The 21,871-nt window shown below is 44.1% G+C and overlaps 3 protein-coding genes across 3 annotated transcripts in view; 1 reads left to right on the forward strand and 2 right to left on the reverse strand.

The window, feature by feature from the left end:
- The window catches only part of LOC124471296 (NACHT, LRR and PYD domains-containing protein 12-like), a 143,086-nt gene extending 136,893 nt beyond the window's left edge, over positions 1 to 6,193 (reverse strand). The window contains exons 1-2 of the mRNA XM_047025743.1: positions 5,996 to 6,193; positions 3,313 to 3,408 (exon numbers count right to left, since the gene is read on the reverse strand). The gene's annotated coding sequence lies outside the window, so the exon portion shown is untranslated. The remainder of the gene's footprint in view (positions 1 to 3,312; positions 3,409 to 5,995) is intronic.
- The window catches only part of LOC124471292 (NACHT, LRR and PYD domains-containing protein 12-like), a 1,476,309-nt gene that overhangs the window by 645,949 nt on the left and 808,489 nt on the right, over positions 1 to 21,871 (forward strand). The gene's annotated exons all lie outside the window — the stretch shown is intronic.
- LOC124471300 (NACHT, LRR and PYD domains-containing protein 12-like) overlaps positions 1 to 21,871 on the reverse strand; it is a 479,590-nt gene that overhangs the window by 207,022 nt on the left and 250,697 nt on the right. The gene's annotated exons all lie outside the window — the stretch shown is intronic.

A 21,871-nucleotide genomic window follows, 5' to 3' on the forward strand; every position in this document is an offset into this window, starting at 1 on the left:
TCTTCAATGCCACAGGCTAAACTAGGTTATGTCAAAATAAACGTTTTTCATTTCCAGCACATTCAGTGAAGCTTGGCTAGCAACATCAGCTAGGCTAGCTGGCTCTTAGCTTCTTCATGCAGGTTCTCCATGCAGGGCTCTACTGAAACCAAATGGTCGGCTTTTTTTATTGACAATGATCGCTTTCAGCAAAATTCTTTAATTAGCCATTTCCCCCTAAATAAATATCAAGCTTATTTACGTGTTTGGGGGTATATTTTCCGTTAGCAGATGGTACTGTTTAAATCGCAATTCCATCTGAAAAATACTGCTGGTGACAACGTTGTTAGAATAGCTAGTTTCAAAGGGGGTTCGACTTGTTCCATAACAAACGGACCCATCTGCAACCGACGCACGCCCTACAATTTCCCCCAGAAATTGTACCATCTCTAGTTCCTCTTTCAAGTAACAAGCCCCTGTGTTCAAGTGTTGAGCATTACATTAGCTGCATGGTCTGTAGAGATCTTGGGACAAAGCTGCAATAGAGTACATAACAGAAAGTGTTTAATTCTGGAGAAATTGTGTAAATGTTTTATGTAGTTAGATGGTCCGATGAGAATGAGTGAAGTTGGTGAAGCGCCCTGGTGAGTTGCAGTCATATTCGCCATAGTTCTAGTACTAATCTGAGGCTAGTCTCCATAGATATCTATATTATGTCTATGGATATCTATGCCTAGTCTCCTCCATGTCTCCCCAACGTGATGTCATCACCAAATTGCGCTAATATGCTAATGCTAACTAGCCTGACGTTGTCATACTCATAATTCTAGTCAGAATAAGAGTCTGAAAACTCTCCGTTGGGCTGTGACTATGGGGCGTGTGTCAACCGAGCTCGTAAAACAAATGCCTCTTCGCTCAATTGGATAGACCTACAACCAATCAGAGCAACGTAATATGTTGTTTGTCGAAAACGAATTCAACCCAAGCGCTCTTTGGTGACGTTGTTGATTACGTTACTGTTGATCATCTGTCCATCATTGTATAAAGCCCGCCCTGACAATTTAATTGGTCCGAACAGCTCCTTTTCGGATATAGTTTTTCTGCAATCGAGCCTCTCCAGACACAACTTCCCGACTACATTTTTTTGTGGGCGGGGATAAGTTGGGCTGGCAGCCAGGCTAAATGCTAACACCAAAAACAATAAAAACTGGTCTTCAACACCATTTAGAGACACCATGTGGAGATCTTTTAAATGATATACATATCTTGACTGCTTCATGTACCCATTTATCAACAGTGATGTTTAACCTGCAATATGGCCTTTAAGTCACGCTCAGAAATGTGTTATTTGCATATTAAAATCACAAAAAAATCGAGCCCCACCCCACTGTCACCTTTTTTACTCAGAGGAGTTTGCAGGTCTTATTTTTACATATAGCAGACGCTCTTATCCAGAGCGACTTACAGTAGGTACAGGGACATTTCCCCTGACGCAAGTAGGGTAAAGTGCCTTGCCCAAGGACAACATTTTGCATGGCCAGGAATCTAACAGGCAACCTTCTGATTAATAGCCCGATTCACTAACCGCTCAGCCATCTGACCTCTTCAATTGATCCTGGTTGTGTTGAACTTGCTTGGTTGTACAGGACCCTGTACAGACCTCTATATGCAGCCTGTCTATCTGTTGAACTTGCTTGGTTGTACAGGACCCTGTATAGACCTCTATATGCAGCCTGTCTATCTGTTGAACTTGCTTGGTTGTACAGGACCCTGTATAGACCTCTATATGCAGCCTGTCTACCTGTTGAAGAGCAGGCTCTTCTCTCACCCTCCCTCCACCATCACCACTCAGCCTTGCTGACAGCGCTTTGTTGTTTTGTGGCACAATAGTTTTTAACACTTCCAATACTCATATATTCTGATGCCAAACTCACTAATCAATTGTATTCATTTATATAGCCCTTTTCAAAAGCAAACTTTTAATCAGCAGTGTCACAGAGGGCTTCACAGATGCCCACAGATCAGAACCTATAACCGACCTAACCCAAACTCACACTCCCTTCACTGCTGTTTCACTAATGGACACATCCCATCCCTTAATTATTGTTAACTGCTTTCCTCAGTTTAGTTCAGTACATGCATAACTTTGCAACCCCATGTGTGCAATCGCTTTTGTCACAGACTAAAAACCAGCCATGACAGGTTTAGTTGTGCAAGGCTCCATCTTCTCTTCATGAGGAAGCGTTGTGGTCTCTTGGTGACATTTCCTGCTCAAAATCAGTTCTCAGTTTGAGCTGAGTGGATCAGGAAGGGAAACTTCTCATCGTTTACAGACAGTATAGTTCCACAATGAGTGGAATATGTACCCGAGGAAGATCAAGATTCATCAGAAGTGAATAGTTGTACAGTATTTCAGTGGTCAGATTCAAGGAACATTGTATTTAGCCAGATTACAGAGTAACTGGATCTTGGCTAACAAGTACAAAGGAAAACAAATAAGTAGTGCAACAATAAAATTAGGCATAAGTAATTTGCCTAAGTATATAGCAACAATAACGACTTGATTACAGTAACATCTCAATTCCTCAACTACATTCAAACAATGACGTGTCAATGACAGTAGTGACAACACCAAAACAACAACAGTGTGATGATGGATAGCAGGGTTGGCCTCTACTGTCCACATGGTCTGACTCACCACATATACAGGGTGATGATGGATAGCAGGGTTGGCCTCTACTGTCCACATGGTCTGACTCACCACATATACAGTGTGATGATGGATAGCAGGGTTGGCCTCTACTGTCCACATGGTCTGACTCACCACATATACAGTGTGATGATGGATAGCAGGGTTGGCCTCTACTGTCCACATGGTCTGACTCACCACATATACAGTGTGATGATGGATAGCAGGGTTGGCCTCTACTGTCCACATGGTCTGACTCACCACATATACAGTGTGATGATGGATAGCAGGGTTGGTCTATATACTGTCCACATGGTCTGACTCACCACATATACAGTGTGATGATGGATAGCAGGGTTGGTCTATATACTGTCCACATGGTCTGACTCACCACATATGCAGTGTGATGATGGATAGCAGGGTTGGCCTCTACTGTCCACATTGTCTGACTCATCACATATAGAGCAGCTTGTGTCATTTTCAACCATGTGAAAACACCAGCCTAAAACATCTATTTAATTCAAATTGCTGTGGTATCAAAAAATAATTACAAGTCCATATCTACACCCACGAGAGTGGTCTATTGACTACAGAACCAATCAATCAATATGCTACTGTGAATAATGACATATTATCACACTTACCTTATTCAGTCTTGAGGATCTCTGGGTGCTCTGTATTGAAGTGATGTTCTGAAGGCATTAACTACCAAGTCCATGCAATGCAGATGTGAACATTTCCTGTTGAGAGACAGATTTTTTGTAGGCAGAATAGCAGCCTGAATATTACATACCGTCCCCTGACTGCTGTTCAAATGAGGAAGTTAAACATGCTACGGTCTGCTGTATCAGATGAAACTCTCTCCTCAGAACATGACAGCTCTCAACTCTCACTCTCCTTCCAGGAACAACAACACCTAAACACATTTACAGTCATGGGTTTGACAAAGATGACCAGAGACCAGGGTTGTGTCTCAGTATTATATCTGTCTCTACTTCTTCTTTATCAGCACTGATCTGGAAACCAGAAGAAATACACAACATGGGCCACTGGGGAATGACCTTTCACCTGTCAACTCTGTCTGACCAGGGAGGTACTGCAGGGAATGACCTTTCACCTGTCAACTCTGTCTGACCAGGGAGGTACTGCAGGGAATGACCTTTCACCTGTCAACTCTGTCTGACCAGGGAGGTACTGCAGGGAATGACCTTTCACCTGTCAACTCTGTCTGACCAGGGAGGTACTGCAGGGGGGTCGCAATTGTTTTTGTTGATTAGACTTTTTCTTTTGTTTATGTCTTTAAATACACATTAACCCGAAATATTGTAACAAACGGATAAAAAGACGTTATCTTTCAGTCAGCAGTGCACACATTCAGCTCCTCACAGGAGCTCTCTCAAGCTGGGCAGCGGTTCACTCACAGCATGAGACTAGCCTGGACCTCCAAGCCTCCTGTACAAAAAGAGGAGGACCTGCCCCTATCACTGCTGTGCCAATCACAAGGCCACATGTTACACGGTGGCTCTGTCAGGTTCCCCGTGATTGGCCGAGAGCCTATTCAGTCCCCATATGACTAAGATCCCTGCCCCAATATTATAGAAAAGAAGATACCTTTGTAAAAACAGGGTAGCTATGTTCATACATGGCACAAGGCCCAGTTTAATATAAAACAACATTTTATGCAACATATATAATAGGGGGTCCCTGCTCCATCTCTCCATCAGTTTGGGGGTCCTACAAATAGGTTTGAACAATAATCAATATATATTTTTATTTCATTTTTTTATTTTTTTTTGGGGGGGGGGGGGGGGGTTGTCTAGCCTGACGTTGTCATACTCATAATTCTAGTCAGAATATGAGTCTGAGAACTCTCCATTGGGCTTTGACTACAGGGCGTGTTTCAAACGAGCCTGGAAAACAAATGCCTCTTCGCTCAATTGGATAGATCTACAACCAATCAGAGCAACAGAGTATGTGACGTATGTTAAGCACCGCATAGTTGTTGTCAACAGAACTAAACTACAAGCAGACTTGAAGTATGCTTGAAGAATGAATACAAATGATTTTTGCCGGTGTTGTAAAATTAATTTAAGGGTAGGGAGAGTACTTGTTCACAAGGTCAACCTTTTTGAGCGAAACAATAAAGGGCAAAGCATATACGAAGTTCTCCGTTTAGGATTACAACTCCATCGGGGCCAGCTGATAAATTAAACTTTTACCAAAGGCAAAAACATATTTTCCATCGACAAATGCCTTGATTGCGTCTCTCTGTTCCTCTTTCAAAATTAATGCGCTGTCGATGTCTTCTAAAACAGACTCGATGGCAGAATCACAACATCCCAGATCTCCAGCGGTAGCCATGTTTGTTCAAAACGAATTCAATTTAAGCGCTCTTTTGTGACGTGGGTGATTATGTTACTGTTGATCATCTGTCCATCATCGTATAAAGCCCGCCCTGGCAATTTCATTGGTTCGCCCAGATTCTGGTTTTCTGTAGTTGGTCCCCAATACGAGACCCTCCAGACCCAATTTCCCGAACAAATTTCTTTTGGGCGGGGAGAAGTTGGGCTGGCAGCCAGGCTAGGGGTTGTCTGCCCGGACATGAAATATTTTTGTTTAGCATTTTGTTTATTTACAACGATTCCTGCACTGTCAGTTATAATATGTTTCCTTTCAGTGCCAATACTAAAGTGGCATATAGCATTTCCAAAGGTATTTAGTTCATTTTTGGTCTGTTGTCAGATCAAATGATACCTCTTCAGAACATGCTACATCTACAAATAGGTCTGAACATTGACCAAGATGGGAGGTAACCTAGGGACTCCTGTAGAATAGACATGGTTCACTTTGTCTGAGTAACAATCGGCTACCACAACTTTAATAAGATAAATAACAAAAACACATTGTCGTTTTTTTAGCAAACTGAATGTAAATATTTCACACACACACCAGTCTGGAGTCTGGTAAAGTCAGTCTTTTGGTCTGTTGACCCACCAGAACATGAGTCTGAACTAAATCTATGTTGACTGACGGTCTGAAGGGCTAGAGCAGTGCTGTTCAGGTGACTGCCCATCATAGTGAATCAGCACAGTAAACAACAAGCACCCAACAGTGCTGTTCAGGTGACTGCCCATCATAGTGAATCAGCACAGTAAACAACAAGCACCCAACAGTGCTGTTCAGGTGAATGCCCATCATAGTGAATCAGCACAGTAAACAACAAACACCCAACAGTGCTGTTCACCAAGTCAATTGATTGAGCTGCATGGAGTTCAGTAAATCATTTAATTAAATCTCTGTCAATAAAATAACGTACATTACACTTACAGTATTGCGTCTTCTCTTTATGAGTGCAGGTTGGGAGTGGACATTTCCTGTTGAGAAACAGTTCTCTCCTTGAGCTGTGTTACTGAAACTGACACGTAGCTGAAAGAGGAAGAGGGAAACCAACTGAAAGAACACAAGTTGAGACCAGGGTTAAACACTGAGGGATTCGTCCAGTTAGAAAGGTTGACACAATGGTGCTGACTGAAAATAGTTTGTCTTTGGGCTACTCTTTAATCGACATTGGATTTGGACTAGTGACTTTGCAACCATACTGCCCATTGTATTTATTTTACACTTTTACTTTGTCCATTTGAGAGGACATCTTAGGCTTTCCAATGATGTCACACTAGTGAATAACTTCAAGAACAGCAGTTAGGTAAATAAGTTATAGATGCATAACTATAACAGATAAAACATTTGTGAAATTATTTTTCCTTAAAATATGTTCATGAACCAAACCCAAACCGGCATGTCATGTAACATGTAAACCTCTACAGAGCTTTCTCCTGGCTGTCAGGAGGATCTAGATCTTTGCTGAATAACTGTGCAGCCTGTGTGTCCTGACTGCTGCACAGAACATGCTGCTCAGACACCAGATGGATCATGTCAGGGTGAAGTGTGTTTACTGGATGTGTTTGTGGATGAGGGAGATCTAACACTGTGTTCCTGTAGTGTTGCTGAGGCACTACATTACAGTAATACCCGGGGCTGGCAGAATTGACAGCAACTCATGACTTTATTATACATAATTAGGGAACACAATGAAACGATCACCTTCAGATTCACAACAGATACACATAAGTGACACACGTCTGGGTCCTGCAGAGAGGGGAACCATCAGGAGAGAGATTACACATCAAATTCTGATTGATCTGGTTAACACATGTGTGGTGTGCTTGCAGGTACTGAATGGACATCTCCCTACAATCTCTGCTGAGTCTAGGTTTACATTTAAATGATGATTATTCATTTCTAAAACAAAGAGCCCATCATGATGTGTCAGTGGCTGCTCCTGGTCTGTAGGTTGTTTGAGGCTTCTGGAAGCTGTGGTTGAGCGCCTCCTGCAGGCTGAGCTGGACACTGCTGTACTCTGCCCTCAGCAGCTGCAGCCTGGCCATGGCCCCCTATGGACTAGACCCCGAAGCCATTTCTTTTGAGAATAATGGCTGGCTGATGAAGTTATTGGCTGGCTAGCCAGCTCAGCCAAAACCTAAATGGCTGCTGCAGCTACAAATGGCTGAAGTTCTCCCCTCGCCCCCGCCGAAACAAAGTTCTAACTGGAACAGGTTAATGTAATAGTCTAATGTAAGATTGGACATATTTTCGTCGTATTTCCCCTAAAGCAATATGCGCAGCATGGTGGCAGAAAACCGGGAAAATATAGCCTTTATAACGGCTCGAGAATTACACGGATTATACAAATAGTTCGATTTAAAAAGACCAAAAAGGTCGAGGAGGACAGACTTTAAGAGAAAAAGCGATTTCCCATTGATCTGTCACATCAGAATTTTTATTTTGTTGCACAAAAGTCTTGAAATTTGAGTGAGAATGTCGGTAGACCGCATAGTAGGCTATTAGGCGGCATCAATGTCTTCACGTCATGTCACAAAGTTAATAATTTGACAGTTTTACACCAAAAAAAGTTGTGCTGTTAAGCTTTCAAGAGATATTGGAACTCTGCTTTTTGTACCTAAAATACAAACGTGAGCAAATGCAGCAATCGCTATCGAATCAACAGACGTGCAATTTACTGTAGCTAGCAGGGGAAGAAAACAAACATCGAAAATCACCAGTTAACTTAATTTAAATTAACAAGAACTATAGACTAATACAATAACAGGCTGCACTAACAACATAGGTTATACGATTTACAGTTTCATAAGGACGCACACACGCAATCTCAGCTGCGGTATGAAGCGTGTGTCCGTGCTATTCTCCGACATGCTCTCGAACAATCCCTGCTGATTGAGGGCCTTAAATTTTGTACAGCCTTATTTATGATACCATGGCGGCAGAAATTTAGCAGTGGCGGGCCGCCACGGCAAAATCAACATAGAGGAAAGAGTACAAAAATATCGATAAAACACTACTAGTAGTCCTGGCACAACAACAAATGGCATTCTTGTCCTGACAAAACAGCATTCTTACTTTCATAAACCGAAGATCTAACTAAAGTCTGAGTAGCCTATCCAACGTAGAAATTAGGAAAGTAGGCCTATGTAAGAACAACACAATTACCTTTTCTAGTTGTTTCTGCCATTTCAGTGCAGCGGGAGAGAAAAATGCATTCCTTCTTTTACTGTCAATGTCTATTATATAGTCATCACTATCGGAAAACGCGCAATTTTAATTGGTCATCAATTCACTATAAGTCCTGTGTATCATAGCAACGAGCACGAAACTGTGGCGAATCCGGTGTGCAAAATGTATTTAGTTTATCATTTATTTTTCGCGTGTGTAGCCTATGTCTCTATGTGATAGATAGAATTATTGTTTGATGCAAATAATTTCAGCTGGCTCAGCCAAAAAATATCAGATGGCGGCTCAATTTGGCTGACAAAATTATTAGCTGGCTTTGGCTGAAACTGAAATGGCGGCGCTTGGCGGCCCTTGGCGGCCCTTGGCGGCGCTTGGCGGCCCTTGGCGGCGCTTTGGGGTCTCACGCCTCTCAATGCAAGAGATAGGACCTCGCCGGGCGCAGAACACCTGCGCCCCAAACTGCTGATTTACTAGAGGGCTTGTCAAATACATTATGATAGGGCCCCTTATGTATGTCACATCCAATCACATCACTCAACACATTTAAGAAGTTGTTTATTTACGTTGTCATGGTGTTCTCTCATAACAGAACTTGTAGCTACCATAGCTCTAACGTTATAAAGCTAGCTAGCTAGCTAACGTCATGATGGAAACTTGCAATTCAGTCAAGTCGCTTAAAAATACGTCCTTTGAAAAAAGAAATGTTCAAAAAAAGCTCAAAGTGAAGGAGCTTGGACCTAATCGGCCTGACCAATTTTCACCCTAGGTCACACGACTGTCAAGCTGGCTCAACTTCGCATGTCGGTTGCAAAAGACGAACTTCTTACCGGGTACTGTACTGTATAATACACTTGGAGTGTCGATCAGGTCATCATATATCTCTGTTCACTGGATTACAGGGCTTGACATTAACTTTTTGAGGCACTTGTCATTTGGACAAGTATATTTACGTTTCACTTGTCAATGCACAAAAGTCACTTGACCCCGATACCTTTATTTTAGTCATTTAACAGACGCTCTTATCCAGAGCGTCTTTATATAGCCTGACCAAGTGATCGGGCAAAACTATCCTGGCTAACAGAGGTCGCTTCCTCAGGCAAATGATGAATGAAACAACCTTTCCCAGTTTTCTGCAGCCACAGTGCGTGCGCATCCCGAATGTTTACAAACAAAAAAATGGTCTATTAATTCAGCAACAGTCGAATGCCATGGAAAGACAATACACCAGGTCGTTTTCATCACTTCAATTGACAAACTGACAAGTAAATACATTTAGGAATGCACCAAAATACTGCTTTCTGGTGTTGAGATACAGGGAGGGCATGCCCCCGGACCCCCCCCAGCAAGGCGAGATACTAGGCTAGGGGTAAGGGGAAGGGGTAAGGGGGAGTATTGAGATTCGGCCTAAATATACTTGTAGCCCCCCCTGGAAATAAATGCACCAGCCGCCACTGCACACACACAGACAGTACACACACAATATATACACATACACACACACTCACACAGTACACACACACACACAGTATATACACATACACACACACTCACACAGTATATACACATACACACACACACACACACACGGTATATACACATACACACACACTCACACAGTACACACACACGTACAGTATATACACATACACACACACTCACACAGTACACACACACACAGTACACACACACTCACACAGTATATACACATACACACACACTCACACAGTACACACACACACACACATTCAGTATATACACAAACACACACACCCTCACACACACACACACAGTCACACACACACACACTCACACATACACACACACACAGTACACACACACATACCGTACACTGTTACATCACCTGACATCATGTCTCCAGTTCTGGTCTTGATGATGTCTGTATTTTGTTTGTTTACTCCCTTCCTCTCACTCAATCTCTCAGATCCCAATTCCCCGTCTGATTGGTCCATTCCGGTCCCCTCCCTGTTCCAATCAACTGCCAGTCTCCACTATCCCAACCATCAGCACGACCTGCCTCCCATAAAAGCTGCTCCTTTCTTCAGCCCCAGGAGAGGGAACTGATCCATGATGTGGAAACAGCTGTTTGTATGAGGACTGGGTTTGTGTTGAATTTGTTTGTACTGTATTGTAATTTTTATAATTGCAACAAAAACATGTCCTTAAACAGGACACATTCCACAACTTAAGGCACAGGAGAAACAACACACAGGTGATGTGGTCATAAATCATTGTTTGTACTATTTCTGCATCTTGCCCTTTCAAAGGTATAAGGAACACATTCCCTGATCTACAGTGCCCTCCAAAAGTATTGGAACAGTGAGGCCAATTCCTTTATTTTTGCTGTAGACTGAAAACATTTGGGCTTGACATCAAACGATGAATGTGAAACCAGAGATCAACGTTTCAGCTTTTATTTCCAGGTATTTACATCAGGATCTGATGCACAAATTAGAAAATATCACCTTTTTGTTCGAACCCACCCATTTGTCACGTGAGCAAAAGTATTGGAACATATGACTGACAGGTGTGTTTTGTTGCCCAGGTGTGTCCTATTACATACATTATTCAATCAATAAATACCACTGAATGTCTACACTCAGGTTCAGATTGGGTAAGATAGGTTTTGTCTATGCAGACTGTATTCAGAGGTGAAAACAACATGAAAACCGGAGCGCTGTCTTTGGGTGAAAAACAAGCAATTGTGAGTCTTAGAGAAGATGGAAAATCAATCAGAGCCATTGCAGAAACATTGGCCATAGCCAGTACAACCATTTGGAATGTCCTGAAGAAGAAAAAAACTACTGGTGTACTAAGTAACAGACGTCGAACAGGTAGACCAAGGAAAACATCAGCAGTTGATGACAGAAACATTGTGAGAGCTGTAAAGAAAGACCCTAAAACAACTGTTAGTGAGATCAGCAACAACCTCCAGATGGCAGGAGTGAAGGTATCACTATCTACTTCATGAACAAAAGTACAAGGGCTACACCAGAAGATGCAAACCACTCATTAGCAAGAAGAATAGGAAGGCCAGGCTGGAATTTGCCAAAAAGTACAGAGATGAACCTCAAAAATGCTGGGACAAAGTTTTATGGACTGATGAGACAAAGATTAACTTTTACCAAAGTGATGGAAAGGCTAAAGTTTGGAGAAAGAAAGGAACTGCTCATGATCCCAAACACACAAGCTCATCTGTGAAACACGGTGGAGGTAATGTCATGGCTTGGGCTTGCATGGCTTCTTCTGGGACGGGCTCATTAATCTTCATTGAGGATGTAACACATGATGGCAGCAGCAAAATGAACTCGGAAGTCTACAGAAACATTTTGTCTGCCAATTTAAGGAAAGATGCAACCAAACTGATTGGCAGAGCCTTCATCATGCAGCAAGATAACGACCCAAAACACACTGCCAAAACAACAAAGGAGTTCATCAGGGGCAAGAAATGGAAGGTATTAGACTGGCCAAGTCAATCTCCAGACTTAAACCCTATAGAGCATGCATTTTACCTGCTTAAGAGGAGACTGAAGGGAGGAACCCCACAAAACAAACAACAACTGAAAGAGGCTGCAGTGAAAGCCTGGGAAAGCATCAAAAAGGAAGAATGCAAAAGTTTGGTGACGTCAATGGGTCACAGACTTGCTGCAGTTATTGAAAGCAAAGGATTTGCAACTAAATATTAAGTCTTATTCACTTAAATATGTTTTAAGTATATCTGTTCCAATACTTTTGATCACATGACAAATGGGTGGATTCAAACAAAATGTGATATTTTCTTAGTTGTGCATCAGATCCTGATGTAAATACCTGGAAATAAAAGCTGAAACGTTGATCTCTGGTCTCACGTTCATTATTTGATGTCAAGCCCAAATGTTTTCAGTCTACAGCAAAAATAAAGGAATTCGCCTCACTGTTCCAATACTTTTGGAGGGCACTGTATATGTGTACTGTCCAAGGCCCGCTACGTGACCTCTTGACCTCACAGAGACTCAAGCTTCTCTGTACACAGAAAACCTGCATATCAATGGACAGCGTCCCAGTAGGCACCACAGGCAGCACTCCAGTCAGCACCTTGGGCAGAGGCACCAGCAAGCCCTGGGTCAGGTGATCAGAGGCAGGTATGTCCCACGGGAGACCACCAGCTGCCCAGGTGCGGCTCATGAGTGGAATGGAGGGCGGCCAGCCCTGCTGGAGGGGGGATGGATAGAAGTGAGGAGGAGCTGGACTCCAACACATGCAGACAGTCACAGTATAACCAACTCCTACTGTGGGGGTTTGTTCAGTGAGGAGACTCTGGGGCAGCAGCTGTGGTTCCTCCTCCCCACCTGGCCCTGCCTCCCCAGTGTAGCTGCTCCCCCTTCCCCTCAACCTCCTGCTCCTTCTACCAAGCCCAGGGGCAAAGTGTCTCAGGCTAAGAGGTTCCTGAGCCTGGCCAAGGATGGTCCAAAACCAGGTCAGTCTCTAACAGATATTATGTGGCCAACACTTCAAGGGAGTGTGGTGGGCTGTTTTCGCTGCACAGACCAGGTTGCTTCAAATAGGCTCTGGAGAGGCTGAGATCAAGTTCAGATGCAAAGGTTCTTTATTGTCATCAAACAAAGGAACACGTTCGCTAGGTTTCTCTGCCGTGAGACACCCTGATTTGACATGAGATTCAGTCCACATTTTATACAGTGGTGGCTGTTCTGATCTTAGTAAGCTAGTTCTAGTGTTTTGGCCGGTCAAGGTCTTTGTCTAATTCTATACTCTTATCTTGTCCGGACAGGTCAGCCTGACATGTACAGCAGCACCTGGAGACCCTGACCGGTGTCCTGGGGCCGTCTGGTCTTCTGACGGGGAGGAGGGACCTGACGGGACGCTTCCTGAAGGCACAGGACTGTGGACAGGAAGTCAGGTTAGGAGGCACAGGACTGTGGACAGGAAGTCAGGTTAGGAGGCACAGGACTGTGGACAGGAAGTCAGGTTAGGAGGCACAAGACTGTGGACAGGAAGTCAGGTTAGGAGGCACAGGACTGTGGACAGGAAGTCAGGTTAGGAGGCACAGGATTGTGGACAGGAAGTCAGGTTAGGAGGCACAGGACTGTGGACAGGAAGTCAGGCTGGGAGTTCCTCCTGTACTTTACCAGTTCTGTTGGGGTCTGAGGTTAAGCACTAATGGGACTTGTTAAATGCAGTGGCGGTTCTACACGGGGGCCTACAGGGGCCAGTGCCCCTGTAAAAATGTCCCTGGGCCCCCCTGTGGTCTCCCCTGAGCTGACTGAATAATAAAAAGATGTTTAAAAATGTTCATATATTAACATGTTGTGAATGTGTGAAAATGACATGTTTATCCAAAGCGACACATAAAGTACAGTGTGTATAGAGAGTATACAGTACATAAGGTACAGTGTGTATAGAGAGTTTACAGTACATAAAGTACAGTGTGTATAGAGAGTATACTGTACATCAAGTACAGTGTGTATAGAGAGTATACTGTACATCAAGTACAGTGTGTATAGAGAGTATACAGTACATCAAGTACAGTGTGTATAGATGGATGGATTAAGAAACCATAGGCCCCTGGGCCTGGATGTGTCAAGGGCCCCCCTGTTGTGGAAAAAAACACCATACTCAGTGTTTCCCACAGATTAAAAAACTATATGTGGCGGGGGGGGGGGGGGGGGGGGCTCGAAATAATTCACAAAATCAACAACAACAAACAAATAATTTCTGCATATGCAGGTAGCGACGCTGCATACAGGGTGCTAAATAACTATTTAACTGGTCGGCTCCATGACGCCGGGTAAGTAGCTAGCTCTTGAAACTTCTCACCAAAAGAACGAAGGGGAACCTTCGATTAAGACATGTCCGTCGGTACCTAGCGAAAAGTAGCCTCAACTTTCCTAGACCTTTAGCTACGGCACTAATGCTGAAGGCTCGCTGATGTAGCTGTCGGTCTCACTAGAACGACGTATGCATTGTTGCTAACGTGTGCTGACGTAGTGACTGTGTGTGTATGTGAGAAAGACGCGTGCGTGAAAGAGACGGAGAGAGAGAGCAGGGAAAGGAAATGCAGCTGAACGAATACGCTGCGTGTTTTTACCTAAATAGCGATAAAAAAAATGTTTTACGAAACGCAATGTGTGGCGGCCGGTGTTGATTCTGTGGCGCACCGCCACAAATTAGTCTATGTGTGGGAAACACTGCCATACTGTTGTAATTATGAAGATGGTTAATGATTATGGATTCAATGAAACTTGTGATCACCGTTGTAGTACATGCTATATTATTGGAAACCAGATGCAAAGCTGTTGGCTGATTATTGTTATCCCTAAACAATGGTGATATAAGATATATATCACCTTTATCTTATATATATAAGATATCACCCAAAATATAAGGTTTCAATAATCAAAGGATGAATGGGGGAGAGGAGCATGTGTATGCTTTCATAAAGGACCAGGATGCATAGCTGTAACTTATGAGAGGTATTTGTGGCCTTACGCCCAGAAACCTAATGCAGCTGGCTGTTCAAGGTCAGAAAGAGCCTAATTTCAAGCAGTGTCTATGTAGGAAAAGTACCTGTTTTGAATCCCCTGAGACAAGGGACCCGCTTGGTAAGATTACCTAATGTCTACGAAACCAACAATATCGTACCATATTATCATACAATGGGGAGAAGACTATATAAGTTAAATTGTCTGGAGAAAACTTCAGTCTGATCCCGGGATCACGCTCACGTTCTATTGGCAATCTTTGTTACCTGAGAACCAATAAAACACTTTGCATCAACCCTGCTGAGTTCCAGTGCTGTTTTTACATCTTGAGAAATTGACTGAAGACGTACTGAACTTATGTTTTAACAATTGGCGAGCTACAACCAGGAGAAGTTTGAGAGATCCACCACAGGCCTGTGGGAGGAGAGCACCTCGGAACACGCCTGCCCAAACAAATTTATAAGGTAAGCAGAGTTTTTTTACACATCTGCTTAAATTCTGTGTGTTTCCGAGGTGTGAGCCCACCCAGCAGGCCAGGTAAACTGGTGCAATCTCTTCTTCAAAAGAACTTATTTCTTTTATTTAAAGCAATAAAACTATCAGAGCACTGACACTCAGGTTTGATGCAAACATATTTAATGTTTGTATGTATTTTGTATGTCTTGTACTGCTATTGGTGTGGAAAGAATGAATGATTAATGTCTGTGCTTTCGTTTAGATTAGGTCACCTTGGTGTGTCATGTATTTGAATGTGTGAGACATATGTGATATAGTTGGTTTCCAGAGACAGTTAAATCAAAGGAAGACATCTAATATCGGGTGTGTCGTGTATTTGAATGTGTGAAATTATATGTGGTATGGATGGTCTCCTAAGACAGTTAAATCAAAGGCAGACATGGTATAGATGGTTTCCTGAGACAGTTAAATTAAAGGAAAAACAGGAGGTCCTCAGAGCAAGTTAGCTCTATTATAAGCCGGGAGACTCTCTTAGGGTAGGGAGTCAAAGTACTTTGTCAATTAGATAACAACTGCGCGCATCGCTGGAATAGCGATAGATAACATCATTGGCCAGAACTTAATGCTTGTGAATATGCTTTTGTATCAGAATGAGTAGATATTAGACATATAAAGGACTGTAATTTACTGTAAATAGAGAAAAACACACACAGCGAAGTCTGCACATACACCAGGAACATTAACATTAAATGTGGTAGAGTAAGGAAAGACACATTAGAGGCTTCAAATTGTCTGCTGGACTGGGCGATAGCCAGACCTGCGTATTGCTCCTTGAACTCCGCGCCTTCACCTAAAACGTGATAGACGTGGCCGGCAGAGACAAGCGCAGTCTGGTTGTTGTTTGGGCAGAAAAGCCTGTACATCTCTGTGAGCTCATAAGGCTTGACAGAGAAATGAACCACTAATAACCTGGGCACTCCAACCAGGAATAAAGTGGGGTTGTTATGGAAAGAGGCCCGAAAAAATATATAAGTAAATAGCCACACTTATTCTGCCCCAGACAGAAAACCACATAGTTATAGATAAAGATTAAAAAACTGTTTTGTAAGCCGATGGCGAGCTCAACTCCAATGTTTCATGATTTTCTTGGATCCTAAGTTGTGAGACATGCAAAGTTGTTGGTTGAACATATCCCTGAATCATTGATATTTGTGGATGGTTAAAATATCTCATAGACTCTTTTTCTCTCTCCCTCTCAGACACACACACACACACACACATCCTGTCTCTCCCTCTCGAACACGTACACCCACATTCTGTCTGTCTCTTTTTCACTCCCTCACACACACACACAAACCCACTCACTCCCAGTTCCATATACTCACACATACATACATCCACAAAACACGCATCGGACTCACACACACACGCACATTCTCATCACACACACACACATAACCACTGAAAACACACACACATTCACATCCTCTCAGTCTTTGTCTTTTCTCCCCGTTTCAAAAACCCCGACCCTGTCTCTATCTCTCTCTCTCTCTTCTTCTCTCACACACTCAAAAACACACACACACTCATTCCCAGTCACACACACACACTCACACGCATATATCCACAAACACTTTCACACACACCCACCCACTCATTCCCAGTTACACACTCACGTTCACACACGTCCACAAACACTCTTACACATATTTAAACTAACGTCCATCTCACGTACACATACTTCCACAAACACTCACTCTCATTCACGCACACATGTACATTCACAAACACTCTTCAAACACACACACATACACCCACTCATTCTCAGTCACACACACACGCACACGCACACACTCGTTCCCAGTTACACACACACATACACACACACACATATATCCACAAACACTTTCACACACACTAACGTACACATACTTCCACAAACACTCACTCTCATTCACGCACGCACACACACACAAACATTCATTCTCGTTCCCTGTCACACTCTTTCGCACCCTCTCTTTGTGACTCGCTATTCCTTGTTGTTACTCGCTGAGTTGTGTTTGAAGTTACCGAACAATAGACACGGGCTTGGCGGAGAGTAGCGCCATCTGCAAAAGATAAGAGAACGACTGCTTTCACAACTAGGAGCAATGTTGTGTGTGTAAGAAGCAGGAAGCGGCTCCATAGTCAGACAGGAAGAGAGGCACTAGAGATTGTGTGTAATACTGACAGCAATCGGAAGTATCAGGGGACTGTGATTATAGTAAAGTAACACAGAACTGAATGAACAAGTAAAGTTATTGTTGACCACATTAAGGATCCTAGAGTTCCAGTTTTGAATACGGTGTGACATTTTATAAATTGGCATACTGATAACAGTGATATAAAATACTACTTCTTACTTATTCTACTTTGATTAATGCACACAGACACAGTAGTATTTTTGATTAAAAATAATAATAATAAAAATAACAATTAAATAAAAATAACACACATTTGGAAAAGCTGAGAATTGACAGAACGCTCAACTGTTAAACTTAAAAACTTTGCAGATTGCCTAGTAACAAATTCTGCCCTATAAGAGCATTTTTCCCTGACGTATCTTAACAGTAACACAATTGGCTCAACTCTACAGGTAGGTGAGACAGGAATAAAGGAAGCACAGGGACAGAGCCCCACCGCACCAGTGTGGCCATTGGAGCCACCCCCATATTTAGACTAACCCATTCAGAGTAGGACAGTATCCGTTCATGAACACAGGTCCTGAAGGAGAGACAATGACAGGTCAGCTACAGGGAGATTTCACCTTTAGACAACAGAGGTGGAGCCAACTTAAGAGGGTCTTATCATTGGGAAAACATGACCATCCGGACGTCCAACCTAAGGAGTGTGAGGAAACTGACGCAGCACCTTCAATGCAACCATCAACTGATTGCACATTAGGGGCATGCCCCAAACAAAGCAGCAGAGAGCAATCGCTGGAAGAGGACAACATTAATCAGAAATGTCAAAACTGGGAGGAGTCAATACAAAGGATGGAGTATGAAATAAACAACCCGAAGACAAAATTACGAAAACCACATTGACAAGATGTCCACACCCAGGCCAACACCTGAGGTCAGACCAAACAAGGACCCCCACAGCGCATGGCAACAGCTCAGCGGCAGAGGGGCCGTGCACTTAAGTCATCACAAGCAACACACACATGAAGAACAAGAGCAGCACTGGGTGAGAGATGGAGGAAGACTTGGGAGAAGATCCAGCCTAACCGACAACCTAGATGTGAGGAGAACAGAGGATCCAGATGACCTGATCCAGCATTGCCTACTGGTGGTAAAAGGACCAAATGCACAACTGCCAAGAGTGGTGACCGGAAATCAAGTGGATAGCGCAGGGTGGATAGCGCAGGGTTGCACCGCAACCAAGTATGGGCAGAGCTAAGGAAACACTACCCAGAGAAGATGGATCCCTCCAAGCTAGATGGCGAATTGCTGAAAGATGACCAATGTCCATCCAAGGTTCTGCATGCTTTTCAATACAAGTGGAGAATTGAGACTGGGAGTGCCTGGAACACAAACAACACCACACAGAGACTGTTTATGCTAAGGATGATAGAGGCATTGCTTCGAGATGTACAAAAGTGTCTAGACGGTATGGTAGGCCTGATGAGAATGGACTGGCCAAAACACATTCCAACAGTCCATCACGTCGGTAACTGCAGAGAAGAAAAACAGGAAGTGGAGGCCCAGGTTCCCGAGAACCCAACACCCCAGGCCCCAGTGACGTTCCAGCCATGGCCCCAACCTCCTGCTCCACCAGGACCAGTGATGTTCCAGCCACAACTCTAACCTCCTGCTCCATCAGGACCAGTGATGTTCCAGCCACAACTCCAACCTCCTGCTCCACCAGGACCAGTGATGTTCCAGCCACAACTCCAACCTCCTGCTCCACCAGGACCAGTGCAGGCAGCACCAGTCAACCCCCCAGATACCACACTGCCTACGATCCAAGTGCATGGCGGCCCCTCAGATGACAACTATCGGTCCTGGAAGGGAAGAGGTGGACCTATGCAATGTGGAGGGAGACCCTGTGGGGGAGGAGGACGAGGCCCACCCCCACAGCAAGATGGACAAACACAGTCCAACCCCAATCTGACGGACAAACAGCCACAAAATGCACGGAGGTGCTGGGGATGTGGACAACAAGGACATTACAAACAAGCCTGTCCAACCCTAACCCTAACCCAGGCTGGCAATAGAGGTGCCCAGAGAAGCCTAAGGGGGAAACAATGTCGCCAGTCATCTCATTACAACCACGAGAAGAACCCACCATACCAGTTATAGTGAAAGGACCAGAATGTGCCTTCATGATGGACACAGGAGCGACGTACTCATGCATTGGAAAAAATGTCTTCAATCTCCCCCTCTCCAGTTCATCCATCCGAACTGTAGGCTTTTCTGGGAAAACACAAGTGATTCCACTTACGGAGCCACTCACAATGAAAATTGAAGGAAAAACGATTGTAGCGCCTCTACTGTACTTAGCGCATACTCCCATCAATCTATTAAGAAAATACATTATCTGCATATTAAAAGCCAATATCGTGTGCACCCAAAGCGGCCTGCGAGTGGAGTTCCAAGAAGATCCCTCAGCAAACCAGATGATGCCACTGACGGTTGAAAAAGGAACTACAACATGTCTTAAGTCCACTAATGAATGTAAATACTCAAAAATCCCCAGAGCCAGACACCACCACTAGCGTACTGGCTACAATTGTGGCCCCACAAGAATCTTCATTGATCCAGTCATGGGAAGAATGGGAGCCATGGATCCAAGCACTAGAAGGGAAACCAAGACCACAACAAATGCTGCTCCTCTGCACTCTTCGTTATGACAAACATCAAAGTCACACGGACTATTCTATTTTATGTATTCATTTGTTTTGCAGGGACATAGCACACCAATCCACAGCAAAACTGTATGTTAGTCAGTCTGCTGTCCCTTGCCAGATGTTTGAAGGCAGCCTAAAATGATGGATAGAGTTGATAAAAAAACTAAAAATTACTCTGTCAACGGCCAGGATATCTTTGTAGGCCCCGAAGGAGCTGCCACAGCTAGAACACTCCCACCAGAATAAAAAAATATATATATTAAAACAAATATTAATAATATTTATAATAATAATTATATAATTATATTAAATACAGGATTCTGCCCCTACGTTACATTAAAGACAATCTCGTGAATTAGGACCAATACTAAGAGGAGCTTTACAGGCATTAGAATGGAGGCCCACAAATAATACACATATCTTGTATAAAACATCTTCATTTCTCCCTCCCTCCCTCCCTCCCTCCCTCCCTCCCTCCCTCCCTCCCTCCCTCCCTCCCTCCCTCCCTCCCTCCCTCCCTCCCTCCCTCCCTCCCTCCCTCCCTCCTGCTCTGAGAGCCCAGTCATATTATTGGTCATAAATGGGTGTTTACAGTGTATGCATGCATGTGTGTGTGTGTGTGTGTGTCCATGTGTGTGTGTGTTTCCATGTGTGTGTCTAGGGTCACTGGGTCACCAACAAACACACAGCAGGTGTTGTGTCATCATGTATAAAACATCTGTATTTCTCCCTCCCTCCCTCCCCTCCCTCCCTCCCTCCCTCCCTCCCTCCCTCCCTCCCTCCCTCCCTCCCTCCCTCCCTCCCTCCCTCCCTCCCTCCCTCCCTCCCTCCTGCTCTGAGAGCCCAGTCATATTACTGGTCATAAATGTGGTGTTTACAGTGCAGGCATGCATGTGTGTGTGTCCATGTGTGTGTCCATGTGTGTGTGTGTGTCCATGTGTGTGTCTAGGGTCACTGGGTCACCAACAAACACACAGCAGTTGTTCTGTCATCTTGTATAAAACATCTTCATTTCTCCCTCCCTCCCTCCCCCCCTCCCTCCCTCCCTCCCCCCCTCCCTCCCTCCCTCCTGCTCTGAGAGCCCAGTCATATTACTGGTCATAAATGGGTGTTTACAGTGTATGCATGCATGTGTGTGTGTGTGTACATGTGTGTATGTGTTTCCATGTGTGTGTCTAGGGTCACTGGGTCACCAACAAACACACAGCAGGTGTTGTGTCATCATGTATAAAACATCTTCATCCCTCCCTCCCTCCCTCCCTCCCTCCCTCCCTCCCTCCCTGCCTCCCTCCCTGCCTCCCTCCCTCCCTCCCTCCCTCCCTCCCTCCCTCCCTCCCTCCCTCCCTCCCTCCCTCCCTCCCTCCCTCCTGCTCTGAGAGCCCAGTCATATTACTGGTCATAAATGTGGTGTTTACAGTGCAGGCATGCATGTGTGTGTGTCCATGTGTGTGTCCATGTGTGTGTGTGTGTCCATGTGTGTGTCGAGGGTCACTGGGTCACCAACAAACACACAGCAGTTGTTCTGTCATCTTGTATAAAACATCTTCATTTCTCCCTCCCTCCCTCCCCCCCTCCCTCCCTCCCTCCCTCCCTCCCTCCCTCCCTCCCTCCCTCCTGCTCTGAGAGCCCAGTCATATTATTGGTCATAAATGGGTGTTTACAGTGTATGCATGCATGTGTGTGTGTGTGTGTGTACATGTGTGTGTGTGTTTCCATGTGTGTGTCTAGGGTCACTGGGTCACCAACAAACACACAGCAGGTGTTGTGTCATCA

This window comes from Hypomesus transpacificus, chromosome 9 (genome assembly GCF_021917145.1).
Source record: "Hypomesus transpacificus isolate Combined female chromosome 9, fHypTra1, whole genome shotgun sequence".
NCBI lineage: Eukaryota > Metazoa > Chordata > Actinopteri > Osmeriformes > Osmeridae > Hypomesus > Hypomesus transpacificus.